Below are 13876 nucleotides of genomic sequence, written 5' to 3'. Positions count from 1 at the left end.
TAATAGAAAAAAAATAATTTTAATAAAAATTCCGCATGTGGGGCTGGATATGTTTTTTTATGAATAAGAAGATTTGACGTTCTTATGACAGTAATGATTAAAGGACATAATATCTCAGCAGTGTCTCCTTTTCCAGACTTGGACAAATCACAGTAAGATAGAGAAGAATGATTTTTTCATGCTCTAATTCTGATAAAAGTCATTACTACAGCAGGTTGGGTGCGTTTTCTCCTTTCTCAAGGGTAAGACTGCACAAACACAAAGCAGAATTTTTTCCCCAGAATCCTTTTGCACAGCTCTCAGTGGCCAGTCCTTCCGAGGGTGAGGCACCGTCTGCTGAATGGCTCTGCAGTCCTTTCCTTGGAAAGACTTGCAGTTGTGACATATTGGTGAAAAACAAGAAAAAAACAACCCACCCACCCAACTGAAAAAACACCCCACAAAACCAGCCACAAAACCCAAACAGACAGTTTTGAATTTGTTCCAAAGCCCATGTCCCTCCTAAATTTGCTGTGCCGCTTTGGGACAAAGTCACAAAATGTGCTTCATGTCTCTCACAGCCAGAGCTTTAGGGAATTATCCCACACCTGCTGGGGCAGACTTGGTTTTCTGAACCCAGGTAACCAAAGGGCCTCCATAGACACTAGGACAGCTACACGGGAGGTGAAGTTCAGAGACGAGACAGGTTCAGAAGGCACATGCGCAACATCTCTGCTTTCCCAGCGAGCAGGCTACCTGCTGGGACTCCCTTTAGACTGAGAGGTCCCTCCCAGCCAGTAACGCCGGCATTGCTGATGGTGCAGGGTGCAAGGATCGGGCCCCTCGTGCGTTGGGTTGAGCTCACTCAAAGGGGAGAGTCACCTGGGTGCAGTCTGTTCCCCAGATTAGGAGACACGTCTGCAGAAGCACCTGAGCTCCACCCATAAAACTGACAACCGAATCCTGTTTTTACCAACAAACACATAGCTTTAGAGAAAGGTGGGTGGAGAGGGCAAGAAAAGCATGTTCACAAAGTTGTGTAAGCTCATTCTGCGCACAGCTTGATAGTTGCAATATCAATTATGCTCCTCAGCTTCCGAGAAACAGCTGACCACAAGGATGAAACTCATGTGGGAGGAAGAAGGAGCATGCTTGGCAGCTGGCCTCAGACACAGGAACTGCTGCCACAGGAGGACAGGTTAGTAACAAACTGGCCTTATTTGGAGCACAGTGTAAGATTTCCCAGTTTCAGCCTCAGTTCCTTCCATGATAATAACTCTCAGAGGGCAGAAAGGAGGGGACAACGATGAGATTTTGCTCTCTGTGCAGCTTTCACATTTATAAGGTACTGGGTCGCAGTGATGGTGGGGATATAATTGTTTTCTCCTATAGATCTAGGAGACTTGTAGTCATGACTTGCATTTTCCCTTGTAGTAAGCTAACCTGGGTGTGTAGTGCTAGATACCTATACTCTCAAAGGATATTGTCCCCATGAGAGCTACAGTAACTCTGGGGGAAGGGAAGATTATTCCCCTTTTTTTTTGACATATTTTAGGATGATCTAGAAATAATAGTAATAATTAATAATACTGTAGTGTTACGGTTTCATGAAGAGGAAACATTAAACTTTCGGGTACCTTGGAGAACACATTATGTTAAACAGAGTTTTATGGCTGTTTAAAAATGTTTATGAATATAAAGACTGATTTTTTTTTTCCTTGGGCCTTTACACGCTGCTGATATAGAAAGAACAGTCATCAGTCATTTTTAGCTGCTGCTCTCATAAGTAGGAACCAATAAAACATTTTAGGTCGAACACATACATGTTATGTTTAGAACAACCACCCACTATGTACCATATGCTGTCACAATCTCTTCACAGAATGAAAAAGACTGAGTTTCCCCACTTGTTTTTAAGGCGTTTCTTTTTAATACCTTCCTCACTGCACTTAATTTATCTTAAAATTTACAAATTACAGACGCTATTTCTTTTCTAAAGTAGACTGAAATGCAGGTACTTGGTGTTTCACAGTCATGGTATCATAACGCTTCTAGCTTTATATTACCTATTTAATGAAGAAAGTTTATTGAAATGGACCAAGCTCTACAACTAAATTGAAAATCTAGTACAAACTACCTCATTATAGCACGCGAATGAGCTAAAGAGTACCCGAGTGTCTGCGGCCTAATCCAGCAAAGCACTTTGCAAGCATGCAAAGAGTCTTGAAAAAAATAGAGGTTATCCTGCAAGGCTGCAAGTATTTTGCAGAACACACCGTAGGTATTTTGGAAGATAGGGCCAAAATGCTCAGGACTTTAGGAAACTGACAGTTAATGAAATCATATAAGGTTCTTTATGTCATGGTCTCATCTACAGGTTATTTTGTAATACTTTCCATAAAGCTAAAACAATGTTGAGGGCTAGGAAAGAGCAGCACATGGGCTGTATCTCAGGCTGTGCATAGCTTCATGTCTGGAGGGGGAGGGAGGACTGAACCACCCATAACTAATGCTCCTAAGGCTCCCCCAGGAGAAAGGAAACTGCTGGGTCCATCTAGCAGGGTTGTCCTGCCACCATGGCACCCACAAGAGGGTTAATCCCTGGCTTGGGAGGGCTGCAAAGGTGCGAGGGTAAACTAAAGTTAAAATTGACCTGCAGTCCTGGCAAGCGTGGCAGGATAGGATTCCCGGGAGGCACATGGTGGAGGGGGCCAGACCACACGTGGCCCTGTGCTAACACGGTCATTTAGAGTTTCATAAACCTTCTTTCCTGAGTCTAAGAGGACAGTTAGCTATACACATTTTCACTGAATCGCACTAATGTGAAGAATACTTTTGAGATGAGATGGACCTTTTCCCTCTCCAAGACAGCTTCTGCATTTCTAACCTGCCTCTTTAAAACAGAACTGGTAAGTCTGAGGTACCCCCAGGCAATGGGGGGACTGCCTGGTTACCAGGACAGTTTTCACATTTTATTCTCTGCCACACTGTCTTTTTCCACCCATCTTATGCTCCTGCACTTTTTTCTTTGAATATTTTCAGCCCCCGTGCATATACATGAGCAGAACAATACAGATTTAGCCCGTGTCCTCAGAAAGTGGGTTAAACCACAGACTAGCATACAGCTGCTTGCTGCGTGCTGCTACGGGAACAAAGTGGAGGAGATGATGTGACTTCAGCTTATGGAGAAACAGTCATACCGTGCATATGCAAGCGATTACTTTTTGAAACAGAACTAGCCTCATGGAAAGCGCTATTTATTGCTAAGCTTTCATAAAGGTTACCATAATTATAGAACAATTAGGCAGCAGGATCTATGGGGCAGGGTCTTTATCGACCTTGAGAAGCACATGACACATTCTGAGATACTCTAAGCAACGACACCCAGACTCATCAATCTGTCCACTGAGTCTATGTCATGCTCCCATGCTCATTGAATAAGCTAGATATTTCGAGAGAATAATCTGAAGAGCAATAGCTGAGCAGTAAATCAGATGGTAGGGAAGAGAGTGCATTGCTTAGTTGTAAAATGTGACTTTTCTGAGATGGTGGTTTTGGAAAAGCCTTTCAATTGAGTGTTTGTATTACTGGATCTGTTTAGCTTCGAGGGAAGTTCAAACTGGTGCAGCGCATTCTTTGCAAGTGAGTAGATGGTGTGATGCTTGTGACCTGCCATTCTTCAGGGTCTGGAAATACAATCCCTATTGTAGCGGCAAAGGACACAATTTACCCCTATGGCATTGTCGTGGTTTAACCCCAGCCAGCAGCTAAGCACCACACAGCTGCTTGCTCACTCCCCCCCAGTGGGATGGGGGAGAGAATCAGAAGGGTAAAAGTGAGAAAACTTGTGGGTAGAGTTAAGGACAATTTAATAGGTAATGCAAAAGCCGTGTACGCAAAGCAAGCAAAACAGTGAATTCATTCACTACTTCCCATCAGCAGGCAGGTGTTCAGCCATCTCCAGGAGAGCAGGGCTGCATCATGCGTAACGGTTACTTGGGAATGCCACCACTCCAAAAGTCCCCCCCTTCCTTCTTCTTCCCCCAGCTTTATATGCTGGGCATGACGCCATATGGTATGGAACATCCCTTTGGTCCTTTGGGGTCAGCTGTCCCAGCTGTGTCCCCTCCCAACTTCTTGTGCACCCCCGGCCTCCTCACTGGTGGGGTGGGGTGAGAAGCAGAAAAGGCCTTGACTCTGTGTAAGCACTGCTCAGTAATAACGAAAACATCCCTGTGTTATCAACACTGTTTTCAGCACAAATCCAAAACCTAGCCCCATACTAGCTACTGTGAAGAAAATGGAATCTATCCCAGCCAAAACTAGCACATTCTCCACCCCTTATTCCATACTATTTATGTCATGCTCAGGTCCCACACTATCCAATACATCCTCATTAACCACCCACCCCCTTCCCATCTTTTGATAAAATACACAGATATCATTCCCTCAGTCTATGGACCACCCCTATAAAATGTCTTTAAAATGTCCACAAATGTCCACAAAGTGTCCACTGAGTTAATTTAGTCCACGACTTTGGGCTCCATCTGTTATGGTGGTCACTCAGGACAGGAGAGGTGGTGTGTTGCATGGAGTTACTGGGCACCAAAGCCAGCTCAAGTGGGGGTCACTGCTGCACTTGCACTGCTTCTTGTAAGGCTTCTCCTCCATTGGTTCAGGTGGTTCCTGCTGTAGTAATTCCTATAACATGCAACTCAAATCCTGGGTTACAACAATTTAAAGCTATTTCCATTACAGTCTCCACCCCTGGTCACTATGGACCAGACCATCAGGTTGAACATTGCAATGAACTCCTCCCCTTGCCCCTACTCCAGCTTGGAGTTATCCACAGACTGCAGTGTCTTAGGGGTGTACCTGCTCCAAGTGGAGCCTTATCCATGGCCACATGCTTTGAGGTGTTCCAACATGACCTCATGCACAGCAACTGATGCTTCAAGGTGTACCTGCTGTAGCATGGACTTACCCACAGCCACAGATGCTTCGAGGTGTACCTTCTCCAGCATGGACTTATCCTTGGGCCACAATCCCTTCAGAGGTATACCTGCTGCGGCACAGACATAACCATGGCCATGGACACTTCAAGGTATACCTGCTCTGGCGTGGACTTATCCACGGCCACAGTTGCTTCAGGGTGTCCTGCTCCTGTGTGGACTCATCCACAGGTCACAGTCCCTTCGACTCAAGTTCACACTGGAGTTCAGCCTGCCCAGTACAGCAGCACAGAAACAGCAGCGATGCCCTGGCCATCTGCCAGCCCAGGTGCATGTCCATTGCTGTTATCAAAATGTTCCCAGGCACAGCAGAGTAAGATGATAAACAGTACAGCAAGCAGCAAGCAGTGAAAGCAAAAAGCAGCCACTAATGAGCACTAGACTCTAATATACAAGTAAGGCAAGCAAGCCCCATGGCAAGCACAGGAGCCTGCCTATTAATAGCTAAACAGCAATAACAGCTATAAATTCGATCTAGCACATTCCAACCAAACCTGTTGTTATCGCGAGCCCTTCAAGCCCTGCATTGGGTGCCGAAAAAGACTGACGTGGCTTAAACCCAGCTGGCAACTAAGCCCCACACAGCCACTCACTCAGTCCCCCCTGGTGGGATGGGGGAGAGAATCAGAAGGGTAAAAGTGAGAAAACTCGGGGGTTGAGATAAAGACAGTTTAATAGGTAAAGCAAAAGCTGCACATGCAAGCAAAGCAAAACGAGGAAATCATTCACTGTTTCCCATCGGCAGGCAGGTGTTCAGCCATCTCCAGGAAAGCAGGGCTCCATCACGCATAACGGTTACTGGGGAAGACAAATGCCATCACTCTGAACATCCCCCCCTTCCTTCTTCTCCCAGCTTTATATGCTGAGCATGATGCCATATGGTGTGGAATAGCCCTTTGGTCAGCTGGGGTCAGCTGTCCCAGCTGTGTCCCCTCCCAGCCTCTTGTGCACCCCCAGCCTCCTCGCTGGTGGGGTGGGGTGAGAAGCAGAAAAGGCCTTGACGCTGTGTAAGCCCTGCTCAGCAATAATGAAAACATCCCTGTATTATCAACATTGTTTTCAGCACAAATCCAAAACATAGCCCCACACTAGCTACTATGAAGAACTCTACCCCAGCCAAACCCAGCATAGGCATATTTGCTCCGCTGATGGTAGTACACCTGTAATCATGAAAGACCTTTCCCACATCTATTCTCCACCTGTTCACCACCCTCTTCTTGCCTAGATCCCTCCTAAAACGCCACCCTTCCCACATTGCCTACCAGAAGGGAGTATATTTACCAAACCAACCACCTTGCCGTGGAGCCATCATGCTGGTCACACACCTTAATTAACTGTGATCATATTTTGGTAATCTTTGGCTTTCCTTGCCTCATCAGCTGAATTGTTTATCAGTGTCACCAGTTGCCTCGTGTAAAACTGAAGAGTAAACACAGTGAGGCAAGGACCAAATAATTTCTGATTCTTTGGTAAAGCTTACTCTTGAGTTCAATAAAAAAAATACCATTCTTTTGCAGAGGAAGCAAACTTTTAAACCACTGGTAATTTATATTAAAACACTGGTAACTTATAATATAACTTTTAAAACACTGGTAAAGGAGGGAAACCAAGGGATGAAATTACTTCAGTGTCATCCAACGTGGCACTGCCGGATCTAGGAGTAAATACAGCTCCCTTTCCTTATTTCAGAGCTGCTGGAACCCATGGCTCCTTTACTAACAGCTGCTTGGGAACTGTCAGAGCCTCAGGATCCACTTTTTCAAAATGACCTAATCATGTATTTCCATCTTGCAGTTTACCCATTAGTATTTAAAGAAGCCCCTAGGAACACATTTTCAAGAGTGTCTATGTCAAACTGTCATGGTATCAATTCCTTTGCTGAATTTGCTAGATGGTCAAGTGGAGCACGTAAGTGTTGTATGTGACTTCTAAATAACCATTAAAGAATGACTTATTCCTAGTGTTACCATTGCTCCTGACACGGGCCTACTGCATAGTGTGTGCTCTAGTTTCGTTACCCTAACAGTGTCCATCACAGACCATTTGGGAGAAGTGGTATGCAGGAGGTGGCAGAATGGAGTCTTGCCTGTGGATATTTTGAAAATCACCGTTCATTTTGTGGAGTCTGAGGTGAACACTATCCCTGTGAAATCAGAGCAGGCAGCCATCAGACTGCACAATTTCTGTTAGTGATCACTGTCCTTAAGCATTAGAATATTCCTCTGTGAAAGCAAAAGAGCCCCATGCAGGGCCTTAGAGCCAGCATCAAGAGTTGAACACCTGGCAAATAAATACACAGACTGTGTGCATGCATGTGGAGGCTGGGAATCATACCCTTATTGTGAAGGTGAGGAAAGGGGGAAAAATCTAGGCTGATAAATGAAAATGAGAGAGAATGTGAGGACAAAGATTTATGAAGTATAGACTTTCCAGCTCCAGGCACAATGCACATTTGTTCAAAAGCAACAAATCCACAGAGTAGTTAGAAAATGTAAAGCACAATATAAATGCTAAGAGATATTTGTCCTGATGATATATACTTATATAACATTCTCTTCCAATTAAATTTACAGCCATTTAGCTATACCTATATTTTTGATCTGTTAGCTTTTTAAGAGTAATGCACTCAGTCCCATTAAGGAGAAATGAACCAGATAAGCAAACTCCTGGATGGGAGCACGGTCGGGCAATTCTGCAGTCTGTATTCAGACAAACTCCTCTTTCCCCTGCCCCACAGGCTTGTGCTTTATTCTCCCAGGACTTACAGGCGAGTGGGAATATTGAGGGGAGGGGGGGAAAGCTGGTGTTGTTGCAAGAATAGTTTGGAGCTCATCAGACAATCTATGCATATTTTCACAAATATTTTTAGCGGGGGGGTGGAGAAAAGTACATAATTTAGACCTGCAAAGAGGCATGTTTAACTTGCACTCTACTCTGGCCACTTACATGGAACTTTACTCCCCTCCACTCTCTAAACACAGATAATTGCCATGGCAACCACTGTATTTCAAGACTCTTACACATACACTCACACCTTTCTTAAAGAAACACAGAGCACAACAATGTGGGATCGACATAGTAAATCACTGGGCTGTTTCTTATTTGTTGTTAGCTAACTGTCAGGATTTAGAGAAGAGCTGGACACTTTCAACTCATATCAGTTTCAGGCCAAAACCAGAAGATGTTTAGACAGACACTTTGACATCTTTACTAAAAAATTGGATGTTGTTTGGTAACTCTGGGCAAAGGAATGACTGATGATCTCTGCGGGTGTAGGGTGAGAAGATTCCTGAGCTAGGGAAGGAGATTAAGGGCCTAATACTGAAAACCAATGAGCCACCTTTAGGATTAGACACTAATTTATCAGAGCAAGGAGCTGTGACATTCAAGGAACTCCTTGGTAACACAGTGAACTTTCAACATTGCTGGACTCGGAGGGTAAATGCGCCGGATGAGTATCTGCAGCTCTATTGCTACTTGTTATTTTCAAGTTTTTATTCCAGTAGCCCTACTGAAATACAAATCCCGTCTGCTAGGTGCTGTGCAAACACACGGCAGGAAAAAAATCTCTGCCTCCAACTCTAACAATACGACCTGCTCAGAAAAACACCCCTGCCCATCACACCTGGGGCGTGCAAAGGGCAGGGAGAAGGAGGGGTGCCGGGGTACGAGGCGGGTGCAGAGCCCGTGTGCCAGCGCCAGCCCCGTCTGCCCCATGCTGCCTCTCCCCAGGGGTTTCCTTGTTGACTCCAAGTGTCTGACATGGATCCAGGAAAGCGGCACCTGCGGGAAGGTGCCAGGCCTTCGCCCAGAGGGTGGCATCCAGCGTGGAGGTATAAACAGGGTTGTTTTTTTCCCCCCAGTTATCTTTGATAGGTGAATTAGGAAGTAAAAAGGACGGATTGTTTGTTTGGGAGCGGAACACGCTTTATGTTTTTCTTTGTGGTAATGATCTTAATCTCAGTGTTTGCAGTCTGGACTTCTATCTCAGTTTGTTCTTACGTACTTTATGAAGCATTACTGGATGTCATTTTGAAGATGTGAGCTTTCAAGGAAGGAAGGTCTGAAATATTTGAAAGAAGCGATATCTTAAACAAGCTTGTGTGGCTAAAGTACAATTAAGCCCTGAATTCTGAAGTATCCCTATAAATCAAAATAGCACCCCTTCTCCCTCCCTTTCGAAAAAATTCTCTGTCTGGGAGCAGGGATATTAATTTGCCTAGATGACATGTTGACTGTGGCTTGTTCTTGGGAGATTCTTTCCTTCCACCTCTGAGGTGCAGCTCATCCCCCTTCGGCCTTTGGTATTTGTAATAAATTTCAGGAGTCCGCTCTGATCCTGTCCCTGAACTGGAATTGTTCACAGCAATTTCAGTCTGCTAATCCATATATGTTTAGTTTCCACAGAAAGAAATATTTGCATGAAATAATAAAAAGTTTTCCCTCCTTCCCTGGAGAGTTTGATCATATGGGAATCCAGCTGACACAGAAGCATTCCCTTTTCTGCAGGTTTGGAGAACTCTGCTTAATTTAAACACACCCATAAGCATCCAAGAGCTGGTCACATTAAACTGGAGATGGAATTAAGGATCCTTCTTTCAAACATTCCTTGGAATCTGCTCATTCACTGGTGATACTGTAAAACAGGGTTGCCTTGAACATGCCAAAATCTTGTACCCCATTCTCTGAAAACTGATGCTGAACTTTTCCAGAAGTCTACCATTTTCCAGAAGTTTTTTAAGAGGTTTTTTTTTAAGAGTTTTCCAGACTTTTCCAGAAGTCTACCATTATCCAAATGGTATCACTGGTGTATGTTGTAGCATTTGAAGTCAGTTTTGGAAGAAACTACAATCTTCATAGTGTAGTGAGAGATTTCTTGAGGAGGCACATCAGCAGGGTGTAAATTTTGTTTCTTGTAAGCTAAACAAAAGGGGAAAGCAGTCATTATATTATCTGGCTATTTATCCTGCTGTGATTCAGTTGGGTGGCTATACCAAAGAGCGATGCTAAGACAGGGAGGTCACTATCTGCTCTTCCTCCACTGCTGCTGAGGAGGAGAAACAGGCCACACTGGAGGTGCCGGTGCCTGCGGTGCCTGGGCTGAAGCTTTCTGTAGGGGATTTTAGCTAAGCAGATCTTTCCACTGACTGACTGGTTGCTGTGCATCTTTTCAGATCAGATATGAATTTGGCTTCCAAGAGTAAAAGATGGTGCTGGATTTTGCTTGTCAGAATACCCATCTGGAGGTTGCTGCTCCCCAGCAAACGGTACCAAATGCTGCAGCTCCCCTGCGCTGCCCTCCTGCCCTTCCCCTTCCAGAGGGACAACCCTGGGGCTCTCCCTCCTCTATCTCACCACCACTCCCCCACAGACTTGCAGGAGCTTAATTTGTTTTTGAAGCTCTTCCAGATTTGGCTGAAGTTGGCCAGTGGCTTCAGGAGTTATCAGGGGAGCCTGACATTGCAATCACATATGCTTGATTTTCTTAAAAAAACAGAATAAATACCTTGCAGTTTGTTACTGCTGAGGTCAAGCAATAGCTCCACTATCCACCAGTTGTAACTGGTTGGCAGAGTTTTTATGGGTCAGCCATTACAGGGAGGCATGATGGAGCATGGGCACCCTCAGGCAGAATATTGAAACTACCACAGCAAATACATTAGCTGTTTTCTGGGAATTTTCCACCCCACTGGGGTCTTCATAAGGGCTCTGCTGTATACCTAGAAAGAAGGCTTTATCCTTGGTTTTATATTTCAGCTTGCATTAGCAAGAAAGAAATACAGAAGGTAAAAGGTTCAATCATCTCAGTTGTTTGGCCAAAGGACAGCTCCGTGGTTAGAGCTTGGGAAGGATGTGATCATAAGCAAATCTTCTAGTGCCCCCTCTTATTCTTTCTGAAAATCATGAGACGCTGAAAGGATACACGAATCTGATGATTCTTAATGTCACATGTTAGCTATCATATTTAAGAAAGAGGCAAAATGTAAATAGCTGTATGGATATATAGTGTGGATGTTTAAATGCCTTATTTCTGTTTATGAAACAGTAATGGTACGTGTGCTCTATAGGCAAGGATAAAACTCAGCTGCTGAACTTTTTATGATTTAATGCTAACTAGGTCACAGGATTGCAAAATAATGCAGAAACACACACTATTTGAGAAACATGTGCAGAAACATAGAGTATTTGAGAAACATATGTGCTGATACACAATTCATAATAATGGAATGGAATAATAGCCTTATATCAAGCAGGACAGTTTTATTTGAAGTCCCATCATTTACTTTGCAGGGTGTTTTCAAAGACTTATATTGGTTATTTGGAAAAAAATTACGTTTATTGACATGAACAATAAGTCTGCTTAGAGTGTGTTAAGCAGTATTTTTCACAACATTTTAGTACTGATACTTAACTTCATCCAGAATCTTAGCCAATTTGTGACTAGAGGAGAGACAAAGAAAAGTAGTGGTAAAACAAAGATGACTTTAGCAAACTGAGAAACACTGTGGTTTGCCAGCCGCTGACAAATATGAACAGGCTTGTCTAGGACAATTTTGTTTACATAGTGTTTTACTTTAGGAAGAAGTACGCTATAAATATACTGCAAGTACTGTGAAGTCATAAAGTTGTCTATACTATTGAATGACTATCTCTAAATGGCCCGTAAAGCATAAATTTGATTAAACAATGAGTTGATAACTAGCAAGGTTTAAATGTAGCACCATGGGACTGAATGGAGTCATTCAATCTCATTTCTTTCTCTGCTAGTCTCCTTCAACACTGGTCTTCATCTTAAAACCTGTTAGATCTTTTTGCACCATGGCTGTAAACCCTCATGGCTGTGATAGTACACCTTTTTATTTTCAGACTTTATCAAGTCAATTTATATCTTTTTGTTCCTGGTGAAATTCATCCCATGGGTCAGACAGTGCTTGTTAGCCTCTGTTCCTGACCCAGATTCACCTCACCTATTTTCACACATCTGAGGTGTTCAGCCTTGACCACCCTTATACTCAAAGATGAGAAAGAGAAGAGAGAAACCTCCAAAAGCCATTGCATTAGACTTGTATTAGACACTATTATAGGCTGAGATGAATGGCTTTCTGGATTTCTTTTCACCGTATGTAAAGGAGCCTTGGATGACTTGTTCATACTAAAATACTTAACTTTTAGATGCCTAATCTAGGGTAGAGGAATCTTTCCTTGTGACAGTATACAATAGTCCAAACATGATCTCCCAGGGTTTTAACAATAGCACTGATACTTTCGTAATTGGATTTGAAATGGCCCTTGGTACATTTTAGGTTTGCACTACCTTCGTCTTGGTTGCATTACATTGGCAACAGATCCTGTGGATAGTTAGCACATTCAGGGTGTTCTCCTCACCTTTTGAACTGATGTGCTCCTAGTTTATTGCATAAATCTGTTTTATAAATCCTTAGGTACAGAGCATGCCATTTGATACCATTAAATGTTATCCCATTTTAATTGCTTCACTCCTTAAGGTCATCTAGTTCTTCCTGTTTATTCAGATTCTCCTCCCTAATAAGAATGCTTTCCAAATTTCTGTTATCAGAATATTTCATTAGCAAGCCAACATTTTTGTGGCAAGGTACTTCCCCACTTGCTGGTTGCCTTTAGTTGGTTCCTTGTGCACCTTACAATTCTTGTATTAATCCCCACTTATTCCAGATTAATTTCACAAAGAAAGATTATATCCCCCACATAAATTTATTTTTTAAATTTAACATCTCAGAACCCTTTTAGGAAATTTTACTTCACTGAAAGGGTTATCAAGCATTGGAACAGGATGCCCAGTGAAGTGGTTGAGTCACCATCCCTGGAAGTATTTAAAAGACTTTTTAGTCTTTATGAGGTGCTTAGGGACATGGTGTATTGGTGGTCGTCGTAGCGTTAGGTTTACGGTTGGACTCGATGATCTTAAAGGTCTTTTCCAACCTATACGATTCTGTGATTCTGTGAACAAGAGTTCTTTTGAATCTGGTATGATACTTTCAGTAACCTTTTATCCCATCTTCTGTTATCTCCATGTCTTTAATTATTCCCTTCATACATTTTGTTTTCAAGTTGTGCATGGTGTTGAGTTCAAACTATCAGGTTCCAAATGTCTAGATCATTCCTTTTGCCTCCACATTAAGGACTGTGCATCCTACTTTCTTGGGCTTTTTGGTATGATGGATTTACCAGAATCCCATGCTATGTGTACATTTTTATGTTCAAGTTTTCACACCATAGTGAAAACGTTAGCAGAAGACAGGTTGTCAGGTTCTCCACCTGCCTGCTCCTAACCAAATAACAAGGGGTGTTTTCAGTGCTTGGAACTGTGTCCTTTGTGGAGGCCACCACTTTGATGACCACATGCATCTCCCTGTTTGATCATGGAGCAGATTTGCACTGTCAGCTGCACTGAAAAGAAGGCAAGATACTCATGTAGTTCTGGGCAATATACAGATTATCTTGACTCTGTCCTCTCAATGCAAAGCCAACTACTTCCTTCTATCTTCTTTACTGTAGAAATACATTTTTTTGGCCATTTGCTTTCATTGCCTTTGCAAGGTCAAACTCAACTTGCATTTTGACAATCCTCTTGTTATTCTGAGAGCTTTTGGCTTTCTGTACCTCCTTTTCACTCTTCTTGCTCCTAGTATCCTTCTAATGTGATTATTCAATTTTTTTTACAGTTTTTGTTTGTTTTGTTTTTTTTTTTTTACTTGCTGGGATGCAATTTCTGGAGAGTCCTCCCCTTTGCTCCTTGATTTGTGGACGTTCAGGGACCATGCACCCCTTCTCCTCTTTGGTGTAGTTAGTATCCCAAACTTGGCTCCTCAAAATCATCCTGATGCTTCACAGTCTCCATCGGCAGG

At 43.2% G+C, this 13876-nt stretch overlaps 1 long non-coding RNA gene across 2 annotated transcripts in view; it reads left to right on the top strand.

Moving 5' to 3' along the window:
- Positions 1 to 1053: 1053 nt before the first annotated feature.
- LOC140648640 (uncharacterized) overlaps positions 1054 to 13876 on the top strand; it is a 29159-nt gene continuing 16336 nt past the window's right edge. Inside the window, exon 1 of one of the 2 annotated variants that reach the window (XR_012041303.1) lies at positions 1054 to 1177. This is a non-coding gene — a long non-coding RNA (uncharacterized lncRNA). Of the gene's footprint in view, positions 1178 to 1257; positions 1325 to 13876 lie in introns of those variants that run through there. The other variant, XR_012041304.1, reaches the window with a different exon arrangement.

The sequence above is a fragment of the Ciconia boyciana genome, chromosome 1, assembly GCF_034638445.1.
Source record: "Ciconia boyciana chromosome 1, ASM3463844v1, whole genome shotgun sequence".
In the NCBI taxonomy this organism is placed as follows: Eukaryota; Metazoa; Chordata; class Aves; order Ciconiiformes; family Ciconiidae; genus Ciconia; species Ciconia boyciana.
Note: the sequence above shows the minus strand (reverse complement) of the source record. Positions and strands in the feature narration are given on the sequence as shown.